This window comes from Notolepis coatsorum, assembly GCF_963971535.1.
Source record: "Notolepis coatsorum genome assembly, contig: SCAFFOLD_828, whole genome shotgun sequence".
NCBI classification, from domain to species: Eukaryota; Metazoa; Chordata; class Actinopteri; order Aulopiformes; family Paralepididae; genus Notolepis; species Notolepis coatsorum.
This window is the reverse complement of record NW_028171171.1, coordinates 17,501-27,500: the sequence shown is the minus strand read 5'-3', so window position 1 is coordinate 27,500 and position 10,000 is coordinate 17,501.

Genomic DNA, 10,000 nt, shown 5'->3' with positions numbered 1-10,000 from the left:
GAAAGAGAGGAAGGTGGAAGGAGAGGGAAAGAGAGGAAGGTGGAAGGAGAGGGAAGGAGAGGAAGGTGGAAGGAGAGGGAAAGAGAGGAAGGTGGAAGGAGAGGGAACGAGAGGAAGGTGGAAGGAGAGGGAAAGAGAGGAAGGTGGAAGGAGAGAGAACGAGAGGAAGGTGGAAGGAGAGGGAAAGAGAGAAAGAGGAAGGAGAGGGAAGGAGAGGAAGAGGAAGGAGAGGAATGAATGAATGAATGAATGAATGAATGAATGAATGAATGAAAACTTTATTTAACAGATTGCAGAATGGGTACAATACAGTACGGCTCAATACATACAATTGTTAAGGGGATGCAGACCTGAGAAAGACGTTTGTCTTGTTTCCATCAGGGTCCCCCATTTTCAATTCATATAGACATATATGACATACATGACATACAGATAGTCAGTACTGCTACATCTATACATTTATGACATACCAGATTTGCAAATACAGTACTGTTTGTGATACAGAAGGAGTCAAGAAAAGGGAGTATATACATTTGACGTAGAAACTGTACATTGGAGGTTGGGTGGGGGGGGTTGGGTACATTGGGATATTGACAACCATACTGGGTAATTTACATTGGAGGTGGTTGGGGGGGGGGGCGGGGGGCATACTGTATAAACAAGTAACACTGTACATTGAGGGGGGGGGGGAGGAGACACTGTACAAACAAACACAATTGTACATTGAACTATTGACAAAACCATACTAGGTAAATGACTGTACATTGGAGGGGGTTGGAATGATTGGGTTAGGATATTTACAGGGGCCAGTGTTGAATTGCAGTCTCCCGTAGGTGTCCCTTGAGAGAGGTTTTGAAAGTGGGTAGTGATCCACATTCCTTTACAGCTTTGGGTAGGGCGTTCCACATTGATGTGGCATAATTGCGAAACGTGTTTAGTCCCTTATTTGAGCCGAATCTGGGTTTGACATGATTTGTGGAGCTCCCTCTGGTGTTGTGATCGTGGTATTCACTGACCTTTGGGAAGTATTTTGACATGTACATGGGTACCTTGGTCGTGTAGTGTATCTTGTAGACCAGGCCCATTGCAAGTTGTTGTACTCTGTCGTCTACTCTAAGCCATCCTAGGTTGTCGAAGTGGGCAGGGGTGAGGTGGGTTCTAGGAGTAAGGTCAAGCAGTAGTCTGACCAGTTTGTTTTGAGATGTTTGTAATTTTGTTTTTAGCGCCTTTGAGGTGCTTTGGTACCATGAGGTGCAAGCATAGTCGTAGTACCCCTGAATGAGTGCTCCTGCCAGAGTCTTCAGGGTGTTCTTGTTTACCAGAGAGGAGATCCGGTACAAGAATCGAGTTCGTTGGTTGACTTTTTTTATTACATTGGATGCCATTTTGTCACAGGAGAGATTAGCCTCTAGGATGGACCCCAGGTAGGTAATTTCATCTTTCCTTGTGACAATATTGTCACCCACTGTAACTGAGAAGCCGTCGGTCTTGCTGAGTTTGTTATTTGAACCGAAGAGAATGGACTCTGTTTTGCCCATGTGTAATGATAGTTTGTTATCAGCGAGCCATATGCAGATTCTGCCTAGTTCCGAGCTGAGGGTTTTTTCAACCTGTAACTTGTTCTTGTCAGAGACCAGCAGGGCTGAGTCGTCCGCAAACAGGAACAAGTTGCAGTCACAAGCTGACGACATGTCATTTGCATAAATTAGGAACAGTAGCGGTCCTAGTATGCTTCCTTGTGGAACACCACAGCTCACTGTGAGGGGGGGGGATAGGGTACCGTTTACCTCCACCATCTGTTCCCTCCCCTCAAGGTAGGATTGCATCCAGCTCACTGATAGACTATCAAAACCAATTGCTTTTAGCTTGTCAATCAGAATGGAGTGATTGACCGTGTCAAAGGCCTTTTGTAGGTCCAGCATGACCATGCCGCAGTATTTGCCTGCGTCCACCTCTTGTTTGATGTGGTCATTCAAATAGAGAAGGCATGTGTCAGTGGAGTGGGATGTTCTGAAGCCAGATTGGAATTCGTAGATTAGATTTTTTTCCGCTAGGTACTTTTCGACCTGTTCGTAGACTATTTTTTCCATGACTTTCGAGATGGAGGTGAGAATAGAAACAGGGCGGTAGTTGCCTGGGTCTAATTTGCTGCCCTTTTTGTGCAGAGGGGTCACCCTCGCAATTTTGAAGTCCTTGGGGACGTGTCCCTGTTTTATGGAGAGGTTTATTATGTGTGTGATGATTGGTGTGATGGCGGCTGCTGAGTCTCTGAGGAATTTGGAGGGGATGTTGTCATGGCCAGTGGCCTTGTTAGGTTGGAGGGCGCTCAGTTTATTGAGTACCTCATCTGTTGTTACCGTTTCCAGCTTGAAGTCGTCCTTGCGGACCCCTAGGTTTTTGTAGAAAGCTACTATGTGTTCTACCCCATAAAGCCCTGAGTGGGAGGGTAGTTTGTTTACCAGTGTTGTGGCTATGTTTGTGAAGAAAATGTTTAAGTAATTGGCTACATCCAGCTTGTCTGTGATGAGCGTGTTGTCAGTTTTTATGTTTATGTTTGAGAATCTGGTTTTAAGTTTTTTACTGCATCCTAGTTGATTATTGAGTAATTTCCAAAGTTCACGTGGTTTGTTTTTGTTTTCCTCAGTTTTGTCATTGATGAAATTCTTTTTTGCAGTTTTGATCATGGAGTTTACGTCGTTTCTTAGACGGAGGTCCTGCCTCGACCGGTTAGTGTTCCGACTCCTCGGGCGAGGAGAGAAAGCTCTTTGTCTCCCCGCACGCCCCGTACAGTACGCGGAAACAACAACACTATAGGCTGTGTTTATTTGTCACGATGCCCTAATCTATCTGATAATGATATCAGGCGTCCAGGATGTCAGGAAAACAAAAGAGCAGCTTAGGCTTTACATAAATTGAAGACAAGCTTTCTGTTTTATTAAAAGAATAAAAACTCAAATAAATATCCAAAATTGTTTGGATATTGGGAAGAGTGAAAGAAAAACATATAGTGTTGAACGGCGTTGGGACTGGATTCACGTCGCGGTGACCGCGGTCATTGTAATCCAAGCCACACTCACAAACAGCCTTACCCACGGTGGAGTGACTGGATTAAACTGGTTTAGCGTCACCGTGGCCGAAAATCGGACTCATTTGGCTTCGCTTGAGTCTAATTGAATTCAAAAGGCAGCGTTTTCATTTATTTATTTATTTTTAACCTATTTATTTATTTTTAACCTGTCAGACACTGTTTGGCAACGAATCCATCAAAGAACCCACACCCTGCACCCGGCCGGCTCCTCCTCTCAGCTGGCACGGCTTGGTTTACAATGAACCACGACGTGTGACGTAAAGGCCCAATCTGTGATTTTTTTCCTTCTTCACATAAATCCTTGAAGCATTTTATCTTTAGATGGAAAATAAGCATTTTTAAACGTCATTGTAAACCATGGGTCTGTTTTCTGATCTGATATTTATTTATCTTGAACAACCATAAACAACACACAAACTTGAAATAACAAAGAAGAACTAAAACTAAATTAAAAATAATAAAAAAAAATAAAAAAAATAAAAAAAAATACAAATACAAATCAAATTAAATATATCTTCCTAGACATGGAAGCAATTGTCAACATAGCTCAAGACAAATGGTTTTGTTCGAGAAGGGACAGAAAGAAGCAAAGCTTATCTGGTCCTGCCCCTTCCTTACAATATCATATTAATATGTAATAAGTTATCTATCAATATCAAAAATAATATACCTATCCACTACAGCAAAAGATAAATAAATAATTACAAAAATACCAGTTCACGTTATTTTCAAGCTCCTCTAACTTATACTTGTCCAAGAATTCCTGTTTATATCTGCATTTAAACATTTCAATAGTCCAGTTTTAGTCCAGTGTTCAAACAATTCCAATGTAAACAAAACCTTTTACAACCACGGAATACAGCAGCTGCAATTTATAACTCATATTTATCCGCTGTCTACAGTAAATCAGTCGATCGACTAGAACATTTAAATGTGTCTCCGTTACAATTTTTTTCTTTTTTTGTGGTGGGGATTACATTTTTTATCTTTCACTTTTAGATCACTGATTGGGCCTTTAACTGAAAGATATCAAGATGAGAAACACTCAGTTTATGGTGTCATTAATTAAATGAACTATTACAAACCCAGCTTGGTCTCAAATATAGACATAATGTAATCGCTTACAATGTGGTCTTAGACCAAATCTATTAGGTTGATTTAACACATGACTGATGAGGAGTCGCCGCCATCGATTTCTGAGTCAATTCCTAAGTCACTGTGGGGGTCGAACAAAATGATAGATTCTGCCTCAAAAGGACAATCAGGATAAACATGCAACACAACAGAGTCTCTCAGGATCAGGATGTACCATTAGATACCATAGACACTGAAGTGTTCATTCACTGCTACAGTGTACATTTGACTCTATACTCGGTGCTAACCATTATAACCGATATTTACTTAGTTTTTAGATGCGAAACCCCGCTAGATTATGGTGATTTATAGAAATGCTGCTCCTTCCACTCTGAAGCCTCTCTAGAGCCGGTCTATCATTCTGCTCTCAGATGTATTAATTTTTTTTTTATATATATATATTTTTTATCCCAATTTCTCACATTACATTCACCCTGAATGTTGACGTTATCCAGGTGAAAAGTTAACTTCATTCAAGCGAGGCATTGCAATCCTTGACATAAATCATTTGATGTATAATTAGATCAAAGGAAATGCGTTTGGGTCTGAGGCCCCGTTTAGACGGAAACGCTAGCAGATGAATCCGCAAAAATATTTTTTCGGATGTGCCTTTCGTTTATACGGAAACGGCGTTTTTACGGGGTGAAACCGCAAAAAAGTGAGACTACCTTCCAGGGTGGAATTCCTAGAAACGATAAACCTTTGCGCTCTCATCTAAACTGTCAAACCGCATAAAACGATGACGAAAGGGTTGTCAAGGCTCTGGTCGCGCGTACTGCTTACGTCACAGGTAGCAGGTATGCGCCAGTAGCCGAGACGTAAACAAAGCGAACAAGTATGTCTGACTATATCAACGGAGATCACTTGAAGGCTACATTGGCAGTACTTTTAAAGACACAAGAATCAGTCCAGCGCCTATCACAACTATTTACATACAGTATTACCGACCAGAGAAGACGCATAAACTATCTGCATCAAGTTTTTGATGCACCAATTCGACGGAGGCAAACCAGACGGATTTGGACGAGACCTGGACGAACAAGTCAAATACACAAGAATCTGTCCCGCGGCGTGACTGGACCCACTGTCTGTGAGTGACTCTGCTTTGGTCCAATCACATTCCCCACCCACAGTCTGCGAATCAGAGGCAGAGTAGGGCGGGTCTTCACAGCACGTCATGTGACATATGCGCCAATCGTGTGACAGCGGGGCTCAGTCGTCTCGAGTTGTTGAGATAAAGCTGGGAACGAGGTTACGAGTTGTTACAGCCTCGTCTGCACGGAGAATTCCATCCCAAAACGCTAGTCTAAACGCAAAATTAAAAGTGAAACCGTAAGACGACTTTTGCGGTTTCTGTTCAGACTCTCTCCGTCTAAACGTAGCCTGAGTGTGGCTGGTCTGCCGTTCTGCAGCTGCATAAAATTGGTTTGTTTTGGCAAAATTCTTCTGCTCTGTGTGACAATAAATAAATTAATGATGATATGCAATTTAAAACCAAAACTAAGGCCTCAGTATGAGTTTAAGACGTGAACATGGTCATGTTTGTTGAATAAAAACAAAAAAGTAAAAAATAAATAAATAAATCCCGATTTTTATTTATTTATTTTTGCCGATCCCGATCTTCGGAAAATCACGTGATCGGCCCCGATCCCGATCACGCGATCGGATCGGGACATCCCTAATTACTGGTGATAGATATGATAACCCTACTCCACCACTGCATCCTGTATGATAAGGTGGGTTGGTTTTCACTCTAGCAAATAGGTGAAATAAACTGTATCTGTTTATATTTAAGGACATTGCTGGGCATACCACAAAGTATATCACAATATTGCTAGATTGGAACTATGGACCGTATCTGACACACTCAAATGACTGGCTTATGCCGAAAAGGAACACGCCAACATTATGGGAAATGTGCTTACTGTCTTCTCCAGAGTCAGACAAGATAGATATCAATTTCCTGTGCGTTCAATAGAAAGCAGTAATCGGGCTGCAAGCTAGCCTAGCTTAGCACAAATGAATGGAAGCAGATAGGGACCACTAGCCTAGCTTAAAACTCAAAGAGAGCTGTTCAGGCTATAGCTGGTCCATATCCGCTTCCATTCATTTGTAATAAGCTAGGCTGGGGCGCCCCAGTGGCGACACGGCCGACCCGGGTTCGATTCCCGAACCCGTCGTTATTTGCCGAATGTCTTCCCCCCACTCTGTCTCCCATTCATCCTCTGTCTCTCTCTACTGGACTGCCCAGTAGCAATAAAGCGATAAAACACAAAAAAAAAAAATCTTAAAAAAAAAAAAAAAGCTACAGTAGACTAGCTTGCAGCCGGATAGCTTTCTACTGCACAGAGAGGAAATTGGTATCTATCTTCTTATCTGACTCTGGAGAAGACAGTCATTTCCCATGAGGTTGGCGTGTTCCTTTAAGGTCCCTAGAGTGCAGACTGAGCTTGGAAAGTCAGCCTTTTGTTTTAATGCCCCAGCTTCTTGGAATTATCTTTAACTCTCGCAAAAAATCAATACCCCTATGGACATAAAAACATGATTACAAATCTCCCTGCTTCAGGGACTGACAGTCGCTCTCTTTTTTTTTGCATCTGTGTTTTTGTTCTATTTATCCAATGTCTAATTCATCTAAGCTGGTTTTCTTTTCCTTATCTTTACCTTGTGTTTTAATACGCCTGTAAAAACGTCTCCACATCGTCATAAAGGAGAGTTTGCTCTCAGCGATGTTTTCGAGATTAAATAAAGATCGGATTGAATCGAATAATAATGCGCTTTAACACCGGCTCGCTGTGCATTTGGGTCCACACACTCTCAAAATACTTCTACGAATCAGATATACACTGTGGATCTGGGCAGCTAATAACGTTTCATTTTCAATTATGATTGTGGCTTTCCTGAAGGTTTTTGTTTAACATTTTTAAAGTGTTAAACAAGGGGGGGGGGGGGGGGGGGGCTCTGACCTGTTCTCCTCAGAGAGGGGGGGGGGGGCAGTCAGATGCACAAATCATCACCAGCAATTTCCGAGCCAACATTCTCTCCAAACTGCCAACCCCCCCCCCCCCTCGCTCTCCAGTGACAGGGGGAGGAAAAGAACTCACAGCGAGCAGTTAGGCGGCGAAAGCGGTTGTTTTACAATTTGCTGACACGCCACTTCCATGTGACAAATGCATAAATGAATAAAAAGAAAATAAAACGGAATAAAAACGCATATATATATATCAAAGCCGGGGGCCGGTGGGGGCGGAGGACGGTAGGAAGGCCCTACGGGGAGGGAAAGAGCACATGGACGCAGCACACGGTTCATCACGCGACGTCCCCCATGTCCCCATAGAACACTTCACAGGTGATTTTCACACCTGTCACCTCCACAGTATCAGATATGAAATCACGCCGGGGTGAAGTTACGAGGGCCAATCAACGGACATCGCATGTGCGATCGCGCGCACACACACAAACCCCGCCGGGAAGCGCGCGCACGCGCGATAACGTGTGAAACCTCACATGGGGCGTTTATGGGCTTTTTTTCTTTTTCCCCTTCTTTCTTCCCACAAGGGAGGATCACGGCACATTATGAGCCACGCAAAGGACCCTGCGAGGGGCACCCCCTAATGACTCCTCTCTAATGGCTGTCCTCGCCACGTCGCTCTGTGCGGGAATTAACCCTTTCACTACCACACGACAGAAGGTTAACCCTTTACTAACCACGTCTGTAGTGTGACGGTAAAGGGCTATAACCTTCTGTAGTGCGGTAGTGAAAGGGTTAACCCTTTGTCGTGTGGCAGTGAAAGGGTTAACCTGCTGTGTTGTCGCAGTGAAAGGGTTAACCATTCTGTAGTGCGGTAGTGAAAGGGTTAAACTGGACCTGTTAAAAGCAGTGGCAGCAGCAGCACATCCCATGCGCTTGTTTTACCCCCATGTGACACGGACCGGCGCGCTCGCTGTTAACCTCTGGTTGACATAGTTACCGGAGAGGAACACAATGAAGTAGCGGGGGAGGTCAAAGGTCATAGGGTAACACATTAACGTGTTGGGAATACACACACGCTCACGTTAGATAACGTGCAGCGCTGTCGCGTGTTTGTCTTTATACCTGTGTAGCCTATCACTGTGCATATTAATATTACAACTCTGTACACATACATCTGATTAGCACTATTACTCAGTAGTACTGATTTATATATCGGGTGTAAAGTACTTGAGTAATTGTACTTCGTTACAATACTTAAGTACTGTTTTGGGGGATTTGCACTTTACTCTAGTATTATTAGGTTTGTATACTTTGTACTTTTACTCCATTACATTTCAGAGAAAAAAAACATACTTTTTACTCCTAGATAGATAGATAGATAGATAGATAGATAGATAGATAGATAGATAGATAGATAGATAGATAGATAGATAGATAGATAGATAGATAGATAGATAGATAGATAGATAGATAGATAGATAGATAGATAGATAGATAGATAGATAGATAGATAGATAGATAGATAGATAGATAGATAGATAGATAGATAGATAGATAGATAGATACTTTATTAATCCCCTTGGGGAAATTCAGGGTATCTCGCAGCTCACATAGTATACAGACATTGACCATTCCCATACAGTAGTTACACGTTATGTCTGCATCATGAATTAAAATAAGTACATGATAAAATTCAATTAAATCATACCCATCAATATTAAAATTAAAATTAAAATAGGAGCGTGATTAGATAAAAGCAGGTGTATAAAAACAGATGTAAAAACAGATGTAAAAACAGGTGTAAAAACAGGTGTAACTATAATACGCTGTTGTACAGTCTGATGGCTGTGGGGACAAAGGACCTCCTGTGCCGCTCAGTCCGTGAGTGCATTTAAAATGCAGACCTACAAAGTACAAAGTACAAATCTTGTAGGTCCAACCATTTTAATTAGTATATTTGAATTGTTTATCTGGCCAAACTAACATTAACGTTATTAATCCTGCGACTGCATGTAAACAGCCAATCAAATCCCCATCAATGGAAAATTAACCCGCCCATACCCATGCTGATTGGTCCTTGTGCAAGACTAGAAAGTGGGGATCTTTGATTAAACACCTGTTATCAGAAGAATAGACAGTCAGAGTGACAAGCCATAGAAGATGGCCACAATGAGTGATGAAGAGGACGAAACGGTCGGCGATGGCGTGGATGGACAAGACGAGCATCCATGGCCCTATCTACATAGAAAATACATAGTTCAAGGACTCCAACCTTATATTGTTGTTGAGTTGCCATCATTCAAAAACCTGATAAATGGTTTTCGACCAAGCACCAACGTCATTACAAGGCCCACTGTCCGCTCGAAGATCAGCAAAGCTGCTCAAACCATGAAAGAGAAAGTCACTGCTGCTATGAGTGAAGTTGAATGGATCGCGACAACAACAGATTGCTGGACAGCCCGACGAAGAAGTTTCATTGGGGTAACCGCTCACTGGATCGACACTGAAAGCTTTGAAAGGCGTTCTGCTGCACTTGCCTGCAGAAGACTGAAGGGCTCCCATACTTTCAATGTTTTGGCCAGTGCCTTAAACGACATTCACTTGGAGTACAAAATCTGCATTATGCTGTGGTTAATATTGTGATATTATTCAGGGTACTCCAGTATTCTGTCTTTAATATTGTGATATTATTCAGGGTACTCCAGTATTCTGTCTTTAATATTGTGATATTATTCAGGGTACTCCAGTATTCTGTCTTTAATATTGTGATATTATTCAGGGTAGTCCAGTATTCTGCCTTTAAT